Source organism: Malus sylvestris, chromosome 14 (assembly GCF_916048215.2).
Source record: "Malus sylvestris chromosome 14, drMalSylv7.2, whole genome shotgun sequence".
Taxonomy (NCBI): Eukaryota; Viridiplantae; Streptophyta; class Magnoliopsida; order Rosales; family Rosaceae; genus Malus; species Malus sylvestris.
This window is the reverse complement of record NC_062273.1, coordinates 10,918,874-10,939,989: the sequence shown is the minus strand read 5'-3', so window position 1 is coordinate 10,939,989 and position 21,116 is coordinate 10,918,874. Positions and strand designations below refer to the sequence as shown.

Below are 21,116 nucleotides of genomic sequence, written 5' to 3'. Positions count from 1 at the left end.
TGGTTGGTTTAAGTCCATTTGGATGGGAACAAATAGAGGGGGGCCAGAGAACAGAAGAAATATCAAGAAAGATTGTCTGGTATGTTATTTCTTCCTGAAAAAGAAACAAAGTCGTCCTCTTTCCATCTTGAATTGGATCCTATTTCGATTCTCCGTGTGATAGTTAGCTTCCTTCGATCCTGATTCTTTCTTTCTATGTTTTTGCTGAAACGCCCATAAAGAAGTGAAATTGTGTTCCTTTTTTTACTGTCCATTTGACGTTGTATGATTTTGATCTTTGTTATCAGAGCAGCAGAGCTTAATAAATAGACATCCTTACCGCCATTTCCACCATTAATGCCAATCTCCACCGGTGTGTTCCTCTTCCTCTCTGCCTCTTCCAAAACCTTCTCCATTCTCCTTTGAGCCCTCACTTCTCAGCTGCAACCAGACATACCGCTTCAACTCACAGAATTCCGAATTCTTACAACAAGAAATTGATAAAAAAAAATTCAAAAAATCACCTCGAAAAATGGGAAAACCTTGGCATACGAGTAACGAACAGTTTAGCTTTTTTCTGAGCTTGTGAGTGTTTCGAACGAAACAGATTTTCGTTTTTCTTGTTTCTCCTTATTTTTCGAGAGTGCAAATTGAGTTTGTGAAGATGGAGATCCTTGATTCTGTAGTAATTGAAACATATTGATACATTCCAAGCATTCTTTATTGGTTGTGTAACTTGTGCTTACCATTAACGGACATGTGCTTTGCTTCAATCATGATTTGGATTAGGGCATGTTAAATACAGCTAATTAATCATCAATCAGAATTTTGGCATCTGAGTAAGACAATCCTTCCCACCTTCCTAGTAAGAAGGAAAGTCATTGTGAGTTAAAGTTGTGGAGCCAAAAATATTCACTAGGCGATACATGAATTTTTGGACAAAAGAGGACAAAAATACCCTTGAGGCATACTGGGATTCTTACGCGTGAGCAGCGGGCAATCATCCTCAAGCAATCATCCTCAAGCAAGTAAAAAATGCTCCAAAAAAGAGGTAAACAATTCAAAGTCTATCTAATCCCTTTTAGCAAGGTAACCTCCAAAATAATGTTAATTGGTTAATTAATGGATTAATTACCCAATTAATCCATTAAATATCAATTAAATCATCCAAATTAACCACCAAAATATATCCATTCAACCCTAAAAATAGGCAATGGCCGGCCACCTCCCTTTCTTTCTAACCTTTTTCATTTTTCTCCAATTTATTACCCCATTTATACAAATAATCAATTTTATAACCACCAATTTATTCTCTAGGGTTTAATTAGCCAATAAATTGACTAATTAAACCAAAATCATAACCATAAAATCCCTTCAAGGCCGGCCACACCTTGAGGGAAAAGAGACAAGCCTAATCCTATAAATAGGCTCCTATTTTCACCAAAAATTCATTCCAACATTTTGGCAAAAATCCCAAAATTCTCTAAACACTATTTCTCTCTAAATTCTAACTTTGGCATCGAAGGTTCTTTGGCCAAGCCCCCCCATTCATCGTGGGCGCGTGAGGCTCTTGGCCTTAACCTAAGGTGTTAATTGTTTTGTAGGTGCAAAATTGTCCAAGATCAAGGAGGAAGAAATTTGCATCCACAAATTGGTGCTTTCATTGAGAGTTGAGATCCATACTCGTAGAAGACTCTCGCATAAAAATGTTTTTCTCTATTTTCTAGTCCATTTGAATATTTTTTCATACGTGATTATTATTAGAATTTTTTATTTGCAAAGGTTCTTTGATAAAATGTATAAGAAAAATATAATGGCTAGAAATTTAGAAAATTCCACAAGTGAAAATTCTAATACTTAAGAAATGGGACCGCGACGATCCACGAGACTAAATGTGGTCATAGGCGGAGTGGTACCACCACTACAAGGTTCCACCATGGCCCAAGCCGTGCCATCCAAGTTTGCACGGGCTCGAGCCCAAGCCTCGCATTCCCATGCATCACTACTGAGCAGCCTGCTTCCGTCGAGCAGCCCATTCCCGTGGCCCAGCCTGCTTATGCCGAGCAACCTGCTCCCGATGAGCAGCTTACTCCTGTGGCCCAGCCTGCTCCCGTCGAGTAGCCCACTCTCACGGCCCAGCCTGTTCTCGTGGCCCAGCTTGCTCTCGTGGCCCAGCCTGCTCCTGTGGCTTTCCAAGCAGCCCAAGTCAGCCCAAGACTATCTTAACCATCCGGACCTACCATTGAGCCGGGGGCATTCTCACCACATTTTTTTGCGGATTTGACATTTCCCAACTCAAATCTCATGCTCGGAGTCTACCACCCTTCCACTGCCCAAGGAGGCACATTCCTTCCAAGCTCTTCCAATCCAAATGGTGAATAACACTTGTCTCGACAAGTCATAGAGTTGACGAGCGCCCTTGCACAACAGACAACCTTGGTGAATCAACTTTTGCAATGCACCGGGATCCAACGTGCCCCGGACGAGGTATCCTGAAGTATGACAAGGGCAGACAAAAGTAGCCACTCGACCAGCCACGAACCGAGCGTTCGGGCAGTGTACATTCCTGATTAGGCCCCCGAGATATTGTATACTCCCGTCTTAGCACGCGGAGGAGCGTGCACTCTCGACTAGGCCCACGGATGAGCATACATTCATGGTTGGGGTCACACTCCGATAGTCAACACGAGCAACCTTCTGGGCAAAGTGTTCATTCGCGGCTAAGCCCGCAAGGAGCATCCTCCACCTCACATCGGAGTAGGCAGCACGATGGACGGAGATAAGCAGTCACTCAATCCAGCTTAATTTCAACCAGCAGCTTGCGAAGAACTCACTCGCCTGCTAGGAATGCACCACATGCACTGCATCCGCGGCATAGACGAGCCAAACACATGGAAGAGCAGCCTAGACCAGCAAGTCATGGCTGGGGGCAGCCGAGAGCTCTGCTACCCCAACAAAGACAAATTCAGGAAGAAGTAGAGAGACTCTTGACCAAGCAATTGCACGATTTCCAATGCAACGAGGTCACCGACGAGGCACTACGACGGAACATGACCAACATAAGCAGGTCACCCTTCATGGACGAGATCGAGCAGGCAGAGCCTTCATGCAAGTTCAGCATGCCACATTTCACATCTTTCAAAAGGGATGAAGACCCGGAGAGACTTAAAACACTACCGAAGTGCAATGATCCTTTATCGAAACAATGATGATCTCATGTGCAAGATATTCGCCACCACTCTACAAGGCAGGCGCAAGATTGGTTCTACACCCTACCGCCACAATCCATTCGGAATTTCTACGAACTTTCTTTGGTTTTCACCAAAGAATATTCATCCTATTGTTCGATAAAAAAGAAGTTCGACTATTTGTTTGACTTCAAAAAGAACCCAAAAGAGTCACTTCGTGACTATGTGAGGAGATTTAAAGCAGAGAAGGCAAGGATAGTCGGATGGTATGACTTAATAGCTAGGGCAGCCTTCCAAAAAGGCCTTCTAGTATACCACCCACTATTCGAAAAATTGATCATGAAAGAAAATCTAACTCTGGCAGACTCTTTCGCTCTGGCAGAGAAGCATGCACTTTGGGACGAGGCTCGCCAATGCACATTCAAAGACTTGAAGAAGTACCCGACGTCACCTCCATACTATCCAAACCGGAAGCAGTGGAGGACTTATTCATGTGTTTGATGGTATCTAGAGCAGTAATAAGCTCTATAATCATGCGAGAAGAGCTAGGGGCCCGACTACCTGTATTATGTACTGTATTCTACAGTTCAAAAGCTCTCATCGATGCTATTAGAAATTCAAAAGTTAACTTTGGAAATAGTTTTTGTAACCTGAAAGCTCAAGTTTTACCTTCAAACGCACGCAGTTATCATCATGTCGTATTATTCCACCGAATCCAAACGCGCGACAATAAAGGCGTAGACCTTGGCGGATGCAAAGTATTCTGACGAACGCAACAACTTGGCCCAAAAGACACGCCAAGGGCAGACGAACAATGGAAGGAACACTTAGAAGTAAGTTTTGTCCTCGTCGCCCCATAAGATTCTACATAAGAGCAACATGTATTGGCAGTTGAGCACTACCTCCTGATGCGCGTCACACGGCCCTATCGACCCTTGCTCCCTTATTCAGCTCTAGAGTGGCCCAATACTGGCAGTTGAGCATCTCCTGCCACATGTCACATAGCCCCAGTTCCATGGCTCCCTACCGCGCCTTCATGCCTAGCCTTGACAACGTAACAGGGCGGCCCAATGACGCCCCGAAGGTAGCTGAGCACACTTCAGCCGCACCTGCTCTACTTGATGGAGACTTCTGGCATTTGCATGTCGACAGTGCATCCAACTACGAAGGTTAAGGAACAGACGTGGTTTTTGTCACCCCAGGCGGTTCGATGCCCGAGCAGACGATCATTTTAGGTTTCAAAGCATCTAACAACGAAGCAGAGTACGAAGCCCCACTAACAGGCATTCGAATGACAAAAGACTTGGTGGTGAAAAGCTTTCAATTCATTCCAATTCCCAACTAATCACCAGCCAGACTACTAGGAGCAAAGACATAATGATCATGGCAACCGACTACTTCACCAAATAGGTAGAAGCAGAGCCCATGACGACCACGATTTAGACGGACATAGAGCGCTTCATATGGAGGAACATCATTTACCGATTTGGCATCTCTTAATCCATTGTCACCAACAACGGCCCGTAATTCGTAGGTAAAGATTTGGCGAAGTTCTTCCAAAAATATGGCATCAAGCAGCATATGTCTACGCCAAGATACTCTCAAAGCAATAGGCGGGCTAAAGTATCCACCAAGATGATCCTCGACTGCCACAAGAAATCCCCTACCAGTAAGAAAAGAAAATGGCCAGACGAACTCCCTAGATATCTATGGGCATATCGCACCAGCAAAAGACGAGCAACCGAAAGGAGATGGCCACAAGCTTAAATCTGGCAGAGGAGAAGTGCGAGCAGACTATTATTCGCATCGCAGCTTACCAGCATCAGTTCCTTTCCAGCCACAACAAAAGGGCCAAGATCCGGCAGTTCCAGCCTAGAGATCTAGTCCTAAGAAAAGCCTTCATCACTGCCAGCAGAGAAGGCTAAAAAAAGATGAATTTCATCCGGGAAGGTCTGTATAAGATTAGCAGAGTAGGCAGCAAGAGTAATTACACAACAAAAAAAAGATCGAAAAGCAGTGGAGTGCCTACAATCTGAAGAGGTGCCATGTGTGACCTCCCACTACATCAAAGCCAGAAGACTCAATAAGCTCGACGGGCAACACCTCACAAGCCGAGAACTATCCAGTTGTTATACAGTTCCTACCTTACAACTAAGTTCTCGTTCGTTTCACTCGTTTTTCAATGAGGAATTCAGAAGTGATCATAACTTGGCTCGATTGCATGCTTACAACAACTGATCATTCTTGCATTTTAAAAGAAGATTGCGCCCTTCTTAGGGACTCATCGCAGGAATTGCGCCCTTCGAGGGACCAACCATGCTCTCCAGTGCGAGAGGGTCAACTAATTGCTCTCCAGTGCGAGAGGGTAAACCAATTCCCCAACACCTATATGGGTCAGCTCTCCAAGACAGGAGGATAAACTTTACACTCCGAATATCCAAATGTGGATGAGCCTGGCTGCCCTAGTATAACTAGATGCACGATGGTACTGAGATTCCTAGAAGTAGCTACAATGGTCTTTTTCAAGGTTTAGCTAACTGAAGGATTTTGGGTCTCTTGGCCTAATCTGCGGGGAACCGGGCCCTAGAGACGGAGGGGGCACACACGTACGCCCTACAGACGGCTGCCCTGGAACCATAAAGCTGTTACCGAATGCACTAAGGTAGCCTACGGTTTTCGGAAGACTGCTTATAGCTTGCTCTTCGAGCAGTAAAGCTGCGTTAGACTTATACAACCGCACATTCTTCTGAAAGGTTAAACAAGCTGGCGCGCATAAACGAAGTTTTATCCACTACCAACATGCTACGTAGTCAATAAGCTTCACCTCTGCCAAGTGCGGAACAACCTACACCAAGTCCTAAAGTGTTATGATACTTGCTACGCAACCTACGGAATTGAAGAAAGTCAAGGTTAACAGCCTAGTGGTTACGCAGACTTGTCAGGTTCTGTAAGTAAGGCATCTGGCTGCCAACCCAATGACTAACAACTTTGCAAAGTTCTACACCAACACCTACGGCTGCATAGGCTATGCGAACTTGTCTGCTTATAAAAAAGTAGCATGCCTGCCACTGGTTTATCAAGTCTAATGGTTAGGGCATGAACAAAAAAAGTGAAGATGAAGAAAAACGAAGCAAAACATGTTTATAAACAACTAGCAAAGGCCGAAGGAGTTCAAGCAAAACAGGAGCTACAAGGAAAAACAAAGAAAATCCTAAAGGCTACCTAAAATACTACACTACAGCAGCTTAGACATCCCACGACTACTCGGTCGCCACACCTTCAGCAGCCGTAACGCTCTTAGCATCGGCATCATCTGGCGCTTCACCTCCAGCTGCCCCAGCTTGGGCACTAACGTCTCCAATTGCTTCACCAATTGAAGTATCAAAAGTAAAAGCAAGCAAGTCTTCTGGAGAAATAGAAAAGGTCTCGAAACCTCAAGCCCATCTTCTCACCTTTCAGCTGCTCATACTTCTCAAGCAGACTAACATGGAACGCGCAAGCTCATCCACTCCCTTTAAAACAACAAGCTCATAATCTAACCTCTTGATCTCCTCGGCTGAGGAATAAGCTTCAACTGCCATAATCTTCGCCACCTCTTTGACAACCTTGCTATATATGCATCATAGCAAGCAGAGCAATCCTTTTATATTGGGTTCTATGTTTCGCAAAGGAACTTGGGCAAACAACCTTTCTACTGCTATCAACAAACTTGGCACAAGCGTTCATGACTTCAAGCAGATCTAGTTTTAAAAGCACATAGATCTCAACAGCCTCCCCAGAAGCAGGCTTAGTGGATTTCTCACAGCTGCCCACACGAGCAGTATCTTCCTTCCTAGCAAGCGAATCAGTCTCAGCAGTAAAGGGAGTGGGCCTTGACGCCACTTTAGTAGTAGAGTCCACCTTACCGCTCTTTATAAAAGCAAGTCTCTACAAAGGTGAACCAGACTTGGCTCCCAACAAATGTCCTGGTACAGATTTTGGCATTGAGAGCATGATAGAACCTTTACGCTGAGCAATTTTATCAACAATTGTACTAGCCATTCTCAATATGGAAGGCGCCACATGCTCAGATCTAGTAGCCTCATTTTTCTTCCTATTAGAAGAAGTCATGCCAATCACAGGCCTCTCGACAGCAGACAGATAATCATGAGCAGCAGTGGAAAAGTCTTCAGTTTTCTCTTAACCAGCGTCTCTTGAGCAGGCAGGGAAGATCTCTTCTTTCCACCTTCATTCATAGTAAGCTCTACGACAGCGATTAGACAAGCCAATGCATCCGCCTTGATCCTCTTTACCTCATCTTTCGGGGGCAGCCAACCTTTTTCCCGACAAAGAGGACTAAGCAGCCAACGACATTCACGGTACTCAGCAGAAGAGCTCAACCTAGAATTCTAGCGGCATGAGGTCCATGAGGCCCATGACCTTCTCATTTCTTTCAGTCGCCAGCCTGGCCCAAGTAAGGTCCAAGAGCCCAAAGGACATGAGCCATGTGGCTCGCCTAGCATTTCGCCGCAGCACCACAATCCACAACCCTTTGGCTCTAGCCAAACCGATTAACCTAAAGTCGTGGTCCCTGCCACAACACCTCATCGCCCCATGCCGAGCTGACTCCAGGCTCCTGCCAACCGATATGCCGCACCATCCCGACGGTTGCTCCGTGACAACACTATCTAAGAAGAAGACAAGAAAAAATTAAATTTTCTTACATCAGTACGGCATAAAGAAGATGAAGAAATCAACGAAAGATGATCATTTGAACGGGCAAGATGTAGAAGATTGCTAGAGGAGGGGGAACAAATATCCTCTAAGCTCTCTCTCTTGTAGGGTAAAATAAATCGCTCTCCAAAGTTGATTTAATAACCCACTTAAGGTGGACTTAAATAGGCTTTAAGAGAAATTTATTTCCCTTTCCTAGAAGGACCTAATTTCCTATTAAAGAGAGAATCTATATCAAAATAAGAAGCAGTTATACGTTTCCTAAAGCAAGAAGATCTCTACAACTGTTGCCCTTTCCTACAAGCAGCCTAATAGGTGTGAGGGCATTTGTGGAGCAAAAAATAATCAAAAGGCGACACGTGGGTTTTTGGGTTAAAATGACAAAATTACCCTCGAGGCACATCAGAATTCCTACGCACGAACAGTGGACAATCATCCCTCAATCAAGCAAGAAGATCTCTACACCTGTTGCTCTTTTCTGCGAGCAGCCCAACAGGTGTGGGGGTATTTGTGGAGCAAAAAATATTCACTAGGCGACATGTGGATTTTTGGACAAAAGAGGACAAAAATACCCTTGAGGCATAATGGGATTCCTACGTGCGAGCAGCGGGCAATCATCCTCAACCAAGTAAAAAATGCTCCAAAACAGAGGTAAACAATTCAAAGTCTATCTAATCAAATCCCTTTTTGCAAGGTAACCTCCAAAATAATGTTAATTGGTTAATTAATAGATTAATTACCCAATTAATCCATTAAATATCATTAAATCATCCAAATTAACCACCAAAATATATCCCATTCAACCCTAAAAATAGGCAATGGCCGGCCATCTCTCTTTCTTTCTAACCTTTTTCATGTTTCTCCAATTTATTACCCCATTTATACAAATAATCAATTTTGTAACCACCAATTTATTCTTTAGGGTTTAATTAGCCAATAAATTGACTAATTAAACCAAAATCATAACCACAAAATCCCTTCAAGGCCGGCCACACCTTGAGGGAAAAGAGACAAGCCTAATCCTATAAATAGGCTCCTATTTTCACCAAAAATTCATTTCAACATTTTGGCAAAAATCCCAAAATTCTCTAAACACTATTTCTCTCTAAATTCTAACTTTGGCATCGGAGGTTCTTCGGCCAAAGCCCCCCATTCATCGTGGGCGCGTGAGGCTCTTGGCCTTAACCTAAGGTGTTAATTGTTTTGTAGGTGCAAAATTGTCCAAGATCAAGGAGGAAGAAATTTGCATCCACAAAAGCGACATTGTTCTCACCGAATTTTGCTCTTTTTTTTTCGGGTAAAGCCTCATTTAAAGGTATATTAGTATTTTCACATCAAGTTTTGGTTATAATTGTCATAAATATAAAGTGGTGGTTATAATTCTATATGGGTCCAAATTTCCCTTTTGACGTGGAGTAAGATTCTCTTCCCACCTTTCTCCTCCTCCCTCACTTTTCTCCTTGTCTTTCTCTCTTTAAAAAGATGTCAACACATGATGTTGACGTGTTTTAATCGTGATTGTTTAATATGAAGGGCCTAGAGAGGAGGGAAATTTAGAGGGAAGAAAATTCAACCCTTTTTCATGTATTCTTTTTTGTTTAAGGTCATTAAATTGAATTAATAAAATGAAAATAATTGACAGGATTAAATAAGATGTGTAGTGTGTCTATGAAATTTTCTCCCATGCGTGCCAAACTCTTGTATGATGTGCCACTTAATACTATAGTTTAGTAGTATTTTTCTTCACTTGTAAGTGAAGTCTTAGGTTAGATTCTCGCCAAAGGCGAATTTGAACCACATTATTGCTAGCCCATTGTGAGGCTTAAGTTACCACTTCTCCCTTAGCATAGATAATATCGTGTGTCCAAAAAAAAAAAAACCCTTGTACGATGTAAAACCGGCTTTCGATCTCCATTTGATAAATATAAAGGGTTTATATCACCAATGGTCCTTCAAATTGACTCACACTATCAAGATAGTCCTTGAAATTGAAAATCAATTAATGTAGTCCTTGAAAATAGGTGTCGTAAATTAATGTAGTCCTTCTGTCACAATTCTATCAAAAATTCTGCTATGTGCTGATGTGGCACATAAATGGATCCCACAAGTCTTTTTTTTTATTTTTAAATATCACAAATGGTATCTGAAATTGACCAACACCATTAAGATGGTTCCAAAAATTGAAAAGCAATCAATGTAGTTCTAAAATAGATATCTCAAATAAAAGCAGTCATTCCGTTGTAATTTTGTCAAAAAATTTGTTATGTGCTGTTGTGGCATATAAATGAACTCACAAGTCTAAGTAAATAAAAAATAAATAAGAAATAGGCCTAATAATTTAATAATTAATTAAAAAAAGTTGTCAACTCAGAAACTCAGTCCCCTAATCACCTCCGATCCCAAACCATACTATACCTCCATCTATGGTAGCCTACATCGTCTCTTCTCTGGAAAAATATTCTCAAGACACTCATCTTTATATTCTTTGACACCCTTCATTGAATTGGACCCAGATTGAGACCACATTTGGTGACGGCTTGGATTGGCGACAACTTTTATGACTCCACCGTCAACATTTGGGCGATTGATAAACTCACAACTTTAATCTTGGAGAGCTTGTTGTGCATTCTCCCAATGATCTTGGTGACACGGAGAATGGCAAGCTCTAGCTTGAGATCATCTCACTACGCAAAAAGGTGTTTTGATGACTTTTTTAATTAATTATTAAATCCACATCAGCACCTAACATAATTTTTTTTTATAGAATTTTGATGGAATAACCACATTGATTTGCGACACTTTTTTTCAGAGACAACATTGATCGATTTTCAATTTTAGGGACCATCTTGATCATGTGGGTTAATTTCAAGGACCATTTGTGAAAAAAAACTCTTACATCAGCACATAACAGAAATTTTGACAAAATTGTGATTGAAGGATCACATTGATTTGTGACACCTATTTTTAGGGACAATATTGATCGATTTTTTATTTCAGAAACTATTTTAATAGTGTTGATCAATTTCAGGGATGATTTGTGATATAAATTCAAACATAAAAGATGACTTCAAATGCTATAAATTGTCTATTTGACATTGGTCAGAGTAACTTTTGGTTTTGGTAAAAAACCCACATTACCAATTCGAAGACTGAATAATGACAGGCCCCATCAATAACTCAGCTATGCTGAAAATTGGCAATGTAAACATTGCAATTTAAATTGGGAACTATTATTCACATTCCAAAAATCTCAATCTACACTCCTCACAAGTGTATTTTTATTTCTAATTATAGAAAGTTTGGAGTGCCAATAACAATTTCCCTTAAATTGTTAATTTGTAAAGACAATCGCACCACTGCCATCTGAAAGTAATTGTCTTTCCAACAATGTAACTCTTATCACATTTTTCATAACATATTTGTATTATCTTTTTCATACAGATAGGATTCACATATGTTTGTGGACTTTACCTCTATTGGAAAGATAGCATAAATATAGTATGAAAAATATGATAAATGGTTAAAAATTGCTAACTTCCATAAGTTTTCCTGAATTGCTAGCTCCCTAAATAGTTCGAAGTTTTCAGTGCTATGAAAAAAAGGCATTATTTTTTTGCAATATTCGCTAACATTCGATTTTAATCTTACTTTTTATTTAAAACTCAAATTTCGGTATTTAATATTTTTTCGTGTTCGTAGATTCTCATTTTTGTTAATTCTGTGAAAAAGTTCGTTAAATCATATGCGTATGAGGTGTCATACACAAGTATTGTTCATGTAATTGCCACACCATTATCGTGTGTGCAAATTAATATTAAAAAGTAATTAAAATTTTGAAAAAGTTTTTAAACTACATCTCCAAGAGTAGGTATACAGATATTTGAATTTTATTTGAGGCTGATATTATTTATGAGGTCACTTTCTGTGATGGTACCCTCGCTTGGTAGTTAATGAAGGTATTATGGGATGGACGGGCATACTCTTTGTGAAGATTTTAAGGATCTTCACATTTTATTCATGCATCCTAAATTGTACGGTTATAAATAATTAGTATTTAACTTTAAATAAAAAATTTAAAATAATTTTTGACCGCACCATGTATGATTAACGAATAGGATGAAGGTTCTAGGAATTCTCACCAAAAGAATTGGGATGGAATCCAAATCCTTACTGGATGAGTCGGGACTCAGGACCATGCACCAATACCAAGTGGTGCACGCCGAGCAAAGTGGTAGGCCAAGAAACTGCAGTTGAAGATAGGGAAACTCAAACTTGTTTGGCTTTATACAGGAAGAGGTACAAAATTTGGAAACTCCCAAAACTCATGGTTTTAACCTTTTCTACATTTCATATTCATATATCAAAATTATACGGTCCTCTAGAGTATCTTATATTCTCTGGGTTCTAATTGTTAAATTCTGATTTTGTATTTTTAAACATAGAACTAACGGTTAATTTTTTTAGAATATTCCATATTCCGAACTACCATAAAAAACCTCTTTGTATGTTGCTTAATTAGCTATGTAAACAAAACTTTGCTCCATGGTAAATTTTGTCTACTCACCCAAGTAGGTAGCATATTAGACCTCACACCTTTGTTTACAAAAAAATACTTTTGGTTATCGCTTAGTTAATACCATCGATGAGAGTTGGTTGAGTTCATAAGGGTCGTTCTTTTTGTTGAACCAAAGCATAAATTTGAGTCCCGCTGTCGATAATCTTTCTTGGTGGGGTGAAATGTGATTAAGACTTCCTCTGTAAGTTCTCAAATAGGCTTGTTGTAAGTTCTCAAAAGTGATTAAGCCTCCCCTTCCCTTAACTTTTCTTCAATAAAAAATAAATATGTATTTTGCCACTTAGTAAGATATTGATCTTATATTCAATTCTCACCAAATATGAATTTGAACAAAATTATCATGGTCGGCCTGTTGTGAAGTTTTCCATTAATATAGGTAATAAATATGTGCCCCATCTATTATGGAGGCAACCTAAAATGAGGTTGCTGAAGCTTTTGCAACACGTCAGAAGATTGCTTTTAAGCTCTGACCGACAGATTCAATCCAATGCTGTTGATGGTCATGGAGGAGGAAGAGGAGGGAGTCCTTATGGGATTAAATTGTAAATCGCATTAACGCACAAAAACACAAGAAATTTTGTGATCCAAGTTCAACCGAAGTTGAATTTCTTGTATCACTATAGTAATCGAGTTCATCACATTGTATATATAAGCATAAGATTCTTCAAAAAAAAAATATACTGCGTGTAAAATTACTTTCAACTGAGGGGGAGGTTGCCTTTTTCATACAATAAAGGCAACCTTATTAGCTCTTTTGAGCATCATTGTTGATGAAAAACCATCACAATTGACGAATGTCTTACTTATATATTTGATACACCGCTGTAATATCTAGCAACTCAAATAACTCCATTTTATATATTTTGACTTTATTGCGTAAGAAGTGTCTTTTTCCTCTACACCTTTTCCTATTATTACAATAATATTTTCTTTTTGATATATCTTTCATAGTATTAATTGCTTCCACTATACGGCAGATGATATCTTTTTTCTGTAGACCGGCGGCTTTGCTAGTTTGTGTGTAGATTCACTTGGCTTCAGAGCCAAAATTGAAAGATCAATACAAGTTACAAAGAAAAATATGGAGAACGAAATTAGCTAGGGAGAAGTTGTACCTAATAATTAACAACTACTGTGATAGTTCCACGACTATTGACCACTTGTATTGTTGAAATTGAAAACAAAGTCGGGATCGAGGTACATATTTTGACAATTTTTTTTAGAACTGCTCTGAAATATATTTCAATAATCCTAACTATTTATCTTTTATTAATTTTTGCCTCAAAGATCATCTCTGCTTAATATCAGCCAAATCTGAAAATCATATGATCGGTAAATTAAAGGATTTTCATTTTTGTGTTTCTTTGTAAGACTCGTATCTGTTTATTTTTTTCACTATAAATGAATGTCTTAATAATTTTAGATTTGTCTAATTTTTTGTAAGTCTAATCCAAGAGCGATAATTTAAAATATAGACGATTCGAATCATTGAAATAAGTTAAGGAGTGGGCTCTAAAAAATGTGTTAAAAAAAGCACGTGTCCCTTAATACTGGCCCTATATATGTGTTATTACATATGAACCCTCCTATTCAATTACCTAAGTTTTCGTTTTTCTTCAAACTATAGACTTTGGGTGCAAGTTCATAAAAAAGAAATTTTATTTGAATCCCTGTAACATTTTTCTACTTTCAACTTATTCTTTACAATTATTATTTTGGGAACTTTCATGAAAAGAGCTTGAGCTAAGTTTATTTTAGGGAATTTTAACGAAAAGCTCAAAGTAGTTCACTTTAACGAAAAATCACATTTTTACACTAAAAAGTCAATCATGGTACTATTCATTTTACCCTTTATTTTATTCTTATCATTAAAACTTAAAGTTTTCAAGGTATTTTCATTAGTTTTCCTTTTATTTTAACCAAAAGCCATGATATAACTTTATTTAATGAAAAAGAATTAAATATTAATGAAAAACCCTTAAATTTTAATAAAAAGACAAAAGGACTTAAATTTTAACGAAAAATGACACAATTTAAAAAAAAAATTAAAAAAACCTGACTCGCTGGACCCATGCGTCCTATTTATAAAACTAAACATTATTTATGAAAATATACTACACTATTTATTAATACAGTTTCATAAATAGTGCTATGTTCTTGGTTGACTTTCAGAAATAGTGCATAGTTCTTGGTTATGTTTCATAAATAATGTTTAGTTATTGGGTCAGTTTCATAAATAGTGTATAGTAGTTGATACAGTTTCATAAAGAGTCTCTTCCTTGGTCTAGTTTCATAAATATTGCCTAGTTATTGGTCGACTTTCATAAATAGTGCCTAGTTATTGGTCATGTTTCATAAATAGTGTCTAATTCTTAGTCCAGTTTTATAAATAGTGTATAGTCCAGCTTCATAATTAGGTTTCACCTAATGGTTTAGTTTTAGAAATAGTGACATCTTTCTCTCCTACGTCCCATTCTGCATCTCAGCATTTCACCTTTCGCATTATCATCGCCTCCCACATACTGGATTTTCAACACAGCCATCTTTGTTGTTGATCTCAAACAAAAATTCAATCAATCCAATAAAATTAAACACCCAAAATCCCAATCTTTACCCCCGTCCTCCATCCCAAATTCTCCAGACTTATTTTGTTCACCTAACCAAATACACCTATAAACCAAGAATAAAATTTTAGTATGTGATTTGTTCCCAGAAATTAAAATTTCCGAACAGCCAAGCAATAAATTGCAGGGAGAAAGAAGAAATTTGTTAGATTTAACGTGAAACTCATTAAACTTAGGGAGGGAGAAAGAGGAAAAAAAAAAATAGTTATGATCAAAGATCTTCGCTTGGCCTGTCACGCAAAGATGGAGACAGCCGACTCACGAGTGCAGTGTAGAAAGAGGAGAGAGAGCCGGATTTTTTGATGTAAAATTGAAATGGTTTCTGGAAAAATGAAGGAGAAGAGAGAAGAAAAACTGAGTGGAATTGAGAAAGAAAAGAAAGGAAAGAGACAGGTTTTTGATGTGAAAATCATTAAGAAGAATAATTAATTAATAGCCGTAGGAATTGAGAAAGAAGAGAGGGAATTGTGGAAAAAGGAAAAAGGGGGGGGGGGGGAGGCCCCCAGCTTAAGTAGGGTTTTTTTTGTGTTTTTTTTTTAAATATTTTTTTTTGTCTTTATAATTAAATAAAGTTAGTGGATGGTTTTTTTATTTAAATGCATAGATTTGAAACCATTTTTATTAGTTTTTCTTATTATTTTTTAGACACCCCAACCAAAGTCGATGCATGCTGGTCGACACCTTAATGTGAGGTAGCCAAAAGGAAAGTGATGTATAAAATATGGATAAATTTAAACTGAAATAAGAAGTCATTTAAGCCAATAAAGAGAGTGTGCAATAGTGGGAAGAACCCATAATACATAAGTAGTCAGAGTATAGATAACAATACAACATAAGTAGAGCAGACAAAGCTAGTTAAGATATTTATTACACAACTGGAAATAAACTCAAACATTTACTCGGCAGAATGTCAGAATCGCCAAAGATCCATTGTATGCCACAGAGGATCCAGCTAACTAAGTCCTCGAGGGGGGAAAAACAAAAAGTGTGAATGTGCATTATATATATATATATTATAAAGTTCATGGTTTCCACAAATGTTTTTGGATTTAATATTATGCATATCATGCCATGTTTTATTTCATTTTAATAGTGCTATTATATTGTTGAGATTTATAAATTGTCATGGCATGTTCATAACATTTTACCTGCTCATCATGCATGCTTGCACCGGTATAGTACTTGCCCCGGAACAGGGCTAGGCTTCATGTGTATGTTCACATCACACCACACGCTCAATTTGGATCCATCATAGGTGCTAGTATTGTTCGAGACAACAGTAAGCTGCCGTTATCGCGAGCTGCATACCCTAATATCGATAACTTATTCATTGGATTCGTTAAGTAAGTGGATAGGTAGGCCGTCTACGTTAGTATTTTTATTTATTTATTCATTTAGTTATTTATTTATGGTTTGGGTGTCACATCCCAACTCCGCCGTAGCATGATATTGTCCGTTTTGGGCCACGCCCTCACAGATTTGTTCTTGGGCCTTAGCCCAAAACGCGTCATGCTAGGAAGAGAGGGGCATGTACATATAAGGCCAGAGACCAACCCCCACCCCGCCGATGTAGGATACTACAATCCACCCCCCTTAGGGAGACCGACGTCCTTATCGGCACATCCGAACAAACGGTGAGTCTGGCTCTGATACCAAATTGTGATGACCCGTCCCTACTTTTCACTGTAATTTCTTTTTCATTGGTGTGTTTTGACGATTTTGCCCTTTTTAGGGAAAAAGTGGAATCTGACATGGACATTGTTTTGATTGTTGTTTCTTTTCCTAGTTTCGCACGTAATTATTACTCACCGTCACAAACGCGTGGACGTAAGTTAGACCCGAATTGGATTTGTAACAAAAAAGTTACGCTCCGTTAAAGTATGTTAATTATGGGTATTTTTGTACACGTTTGTACAAAATATCATTGTCAGAAACACTGTTAAGGATACATATTTTGTACATTTGAAATGGTACAAAATCTGAAAATCCATCCATCCAATCCCATTCCTCAAAAAGGGGATCTGTGTTCTCCATCTCATCCACCAATCAAACTTTTGCTTTTCCTTAAATCCTTCTTCACCACCCAATCAATTTTTTTCCCTCTTTCACTCAACCAATTAAAAACACTTTCATTTCTGTCCCACCAATCATAACTCAAACCTCGCTCTCTCTATCTTGCTTCCCGAAGGTCTCCTTCTCACATTCTCTCTGCAACTCTCTTAACTGACGTCCAAACCACCCAAACGTGACTTGTAACCTACACATTTGAACTCACCTCAACCCTAAGAACACAACCATGTAACCAGATCTCGATTTGGTTGAGGTTTGACTCACCAACTCGGAAGCTCTGACTTGGTGAGTGTTGGATCAAAGATTTTCAGTTTGAGTCCCAACATTTTAGGATTCGGGGAAGCGTCTGCACAACTCCTCGAGGTTCCTAGGACAAGTCTGAGGAAGTTTTGACGTGAAACCACCTAGTTTCAAGAAGTCTCAATTTTTATGTCCTTTTTGAGGCATTTTCAGGCCACATCCGTCCACTTTTTGGACTCCAAAAAGATTCCGGCCAACCAAACTACGACGGACGATGGAATATCGACGAGGATCATCACCGGAGAAGATGATGGAATATTTTGTCAAAGTTGACGGAATATTCTAACGGCGTCAGGTAACACCGTTAACTTCTGTTACCTTTTAACGAAATATTCTTGACGGCCGTTAAGCTTCTGTCAGTCTCTGCTTGTGCGTGGCGGCGCATCTGGCATCCAAAAATTTTTCTGAAAATTTGTGTAGGTCTGTGACGTCCAGTAGATCGATTTCGTATATTCAAACCTTATGTTTGAGCAATCAACGGAGGTTTTATTTAAGTTTCCATATAGGTATTATTAATCTAATTAAATTATTAATTTCACATTTAGGCGAAACGTATCCCAAGGATGTACGGGGTTAAGCAAGGCTCAGAGGCTTCATTTCAATTGCATATCTGTGCGTGGATATTTTGTTTTTATACCTATACATAGTTATAGTTTCCATAAATGTGTAGTTACTTCATTTTTACGCTTATATTGCCAAGTATCGTTATTGTGATATTAAATGTGATAAATGCTGCTATATGGTTGGGATATTACTATCATGACATTCATACATACTTGTACATGCTCATCTTGCTGCACCCGGTGTTAGTACTTGCCCCATGGCCAGGGCCAGTCCTTAACGTGTATGTTCACATCCACACCATTCGCTTGCCTTAGATCCAAGTTAGGTGCCAGTTGTGTCGTTCATATTGCATTAGGCAATTGTGACTCGTATATGACTGTACTTCTGCACCAGCCTTCATATGATCGTAGTACTAGAGCGTATTGATTACACCAGTCCTGTTCTTGTTAAATATTATCTGTACAAATTCATGTGTCAGCTTAGATGGATGAGCACTTAGTTAAACTTGATTATCATATCATTATATTGCTATGGCATTTGATATATCATGACTTGGCAGATTTATGGTTATATTGCTGTTGTACTGCTGTTTACATACTTACATAGTATGTTTTAAGGAAGCTATACTTGTTTTACAGCGAGGGGTTACTATGTTCAAAAATAAAGGTTTTCGTACAAAACGTTGTTTTGCTGACCCACTCAACTTTGTTTTTTGCCCCTCTAGGTTTAGTAGCTGTGCTTACGTGTAAACGAGGATTCTAGAAAATCTCAGGAGATGGTTATCTTTAGTGGTATAACCATCATCTTATTTACTATACTGTCTTATGCTCTGACATCACGTGTGAAATGGGTTCAACCCCGCTCACCCGCACATTCTTTTGATTAGGCACTTTTAGGTTTAAATTTATTCACATTTTCCATGTCACTACACTTTATGGCTTTGTCACCTTCCAGGTGTCGACCAACAAAGCTCGATATGGAGTCCTAGTGGACATTCCGGGTCAGGGTGTGTCATTGGGCTTGACCCAAAGATACTACACGCTTATTTTCGGAGTATGTGACGCTACGAGTACGTAGGTGAAATTTCTATGATCAGTTTTGATTTTAGTACAACTATTTTAAATACTACGTTATTGTATATATATGTATTTTGACGTTATGTTATTATATACCTATTTTTGACTTTATGATTTTATAAAGGTATTATATCATAGTTATGGATGCAAATTTTTTTCTCCTTGTTCTTGGACAAGATTGCACGTACAAAACAATAACATCTTTGGTCAAGGCCAAGAGCCTCACGTGCCCATGATGAATTGGGAGGGGGGCTTTGGCCTAAGAACCTTCGATGCCAAAGTTAGAATTTTGAGGGAAAAGTGTTTGGAGAATTTAGAGAATTTAGCAAGAGAATTGGAATTGAATTTGGGAGAGAATAAGGTAGTATTTATAGGGGTGTGGCTGACCCCTTTAGGAGGAGTAGGACCGGCCACTTGGTTGGTATTTTGGGTAAGGTTCATGATTTGTAGCTAATTAGGAATAATTGAATAATAAATCAATTAATTAGCTAATTAATATAATTAAAAAGGAATGATTTGGGGGTTACCTTGTGGAGGGTTTTTGATGAGGATGGATGAAATAGGTTTAAAAATAAATACCTATTTGAGCATTTTTGACTTGATTGAGGGATGATTGTCCACTGTTCGTGCGTAGGAATTCTAATGTGCCTCGAGGGTAATTTTGTCATTTTTACCCAAAAATCCATGTGTCGCCTTTTGATTATTTTTTGCTCCACAAATGCCCTCACACCTATTAGGCTGCTTGTAGGAAAGGGCAGTAGTTGTAGAGATCTTCTTACTTTAGGAAATGTATGATTGTTTCCTATTTTGATGTTGATTCCCTTTTTAATAGGAAATTATATCCTTCTAGGAAAGGGAAATAAATTTCTCTTAAAGCCTATTTAAGTCCACCTTAAGTGGGTTATTAAATTAACTTTGGAGAGCGATTTATTCTACCCTACAAAAGAGAGATAACTTAGAGGATATTTGTTCCCCCTCCTCTAGCAATCTTCTACATCTTGCCTGTGCAAATGACCGTCTTTTGTAGCTTTCTTCGTCTTCTTCGCGCTGCATTGAGGTAAGAAAAAATTAATTTTTCTTGTCTTCTTCTTAGATAATGTTGTCACGGGGTAGCCGTCGGGGTGGTGCGGCACGTCGGCTGGCAGGGGCCAGGAGTCAACTCGGCATAAGCCGATGAGGTGTTGTGGCAGGGACTACTGCTTAGGCTACTCGGCTTGGCTAGAAAGAATGGCAGCTTGCGCGATTAGGTTTGTGAATTGAGGCGCTGGCGCCCAGTGCTAGGCGAGCCGCATGACTCATGTTGTTTGGGCTCTAGGACCTGATGAGGGCCAGACCGGAGATTAAGAAAGATGAGGAGTCGCGGGCCTCATGGGCTGCTGGAATGTTGGGCATACAGGCCTTCTGCCTGCTGGTCTGAGAGAAAAAAATGAGGAAAAAACAAGTATGGGTTGAGCTCCCCTAGTGAGTACCGTGAATGGTGTTGGTTGCTTAGTTTTCTTCGTCAGGATAAAGGTGGGCTACTCTCGAGAAAGAAGGTAAAAAAGATCAAGGCGGATGCATTAGCTTGACTAATCGCTGTCGTGGAGCCTACTTGAATGAAGATGGAAAGAAAAGATCTTCCCCGCATGCTCAAGAGAAGCTGGTTAAGAAAAAACTGAAGACTTCATTTGCTGCTTGTGAGGGTCAGCCTGCTGCCGAGAGGTCTGTGATTGACATGACTTTTTCCAATATGAAGAAAAATAAGGATGTTAGATATGAGCCTGTGGTGCCTGCCATGTCAAGAATGACTAGTATAATTGCTTAGTGTAAAGGTCCTATCATGCCCCCTAGTGCCGAAGTCTGTACCAAAACGTCCGTTGGGAGCTAAGTCCAGTTCACCTTTGGAGAGGCTTGCTATTGTGAAGAATGATAAGGTCGACTCTGTTGCTAAAGTGGCGCAAAGGCCCATTTCTTCTACTGCTGAGGCTGATTCACCTGTTGGGAAGGATAAGACTGCTCGTGTGGGTAGCTATGAGAAATCCACTAA

The 21,116-nt window shown here is 39.3% G+C and overlaps 1 long non-coding RNA gene across 1 annotated transcript; it reads left to right on the top strand.

Moving 5' to 3' along the window:
• Positions 1-17,246: 17,246 nt before the first annotated feature.
• Positions 17,247-19,088, top strand: LOC126600538 (uncharacterized). Its single transcript, XR_007615464.1, has 3 exons — positions 17,247-18,062; positions 18,739-18,805; positions 18,969-19,088. It is a non-coding gene; the product is annotated as an uncharacterized LOC126600538 (long non-coding RNA).
• Positions 19,089-21,116: the final 2,028 nt, after the last annotated feature.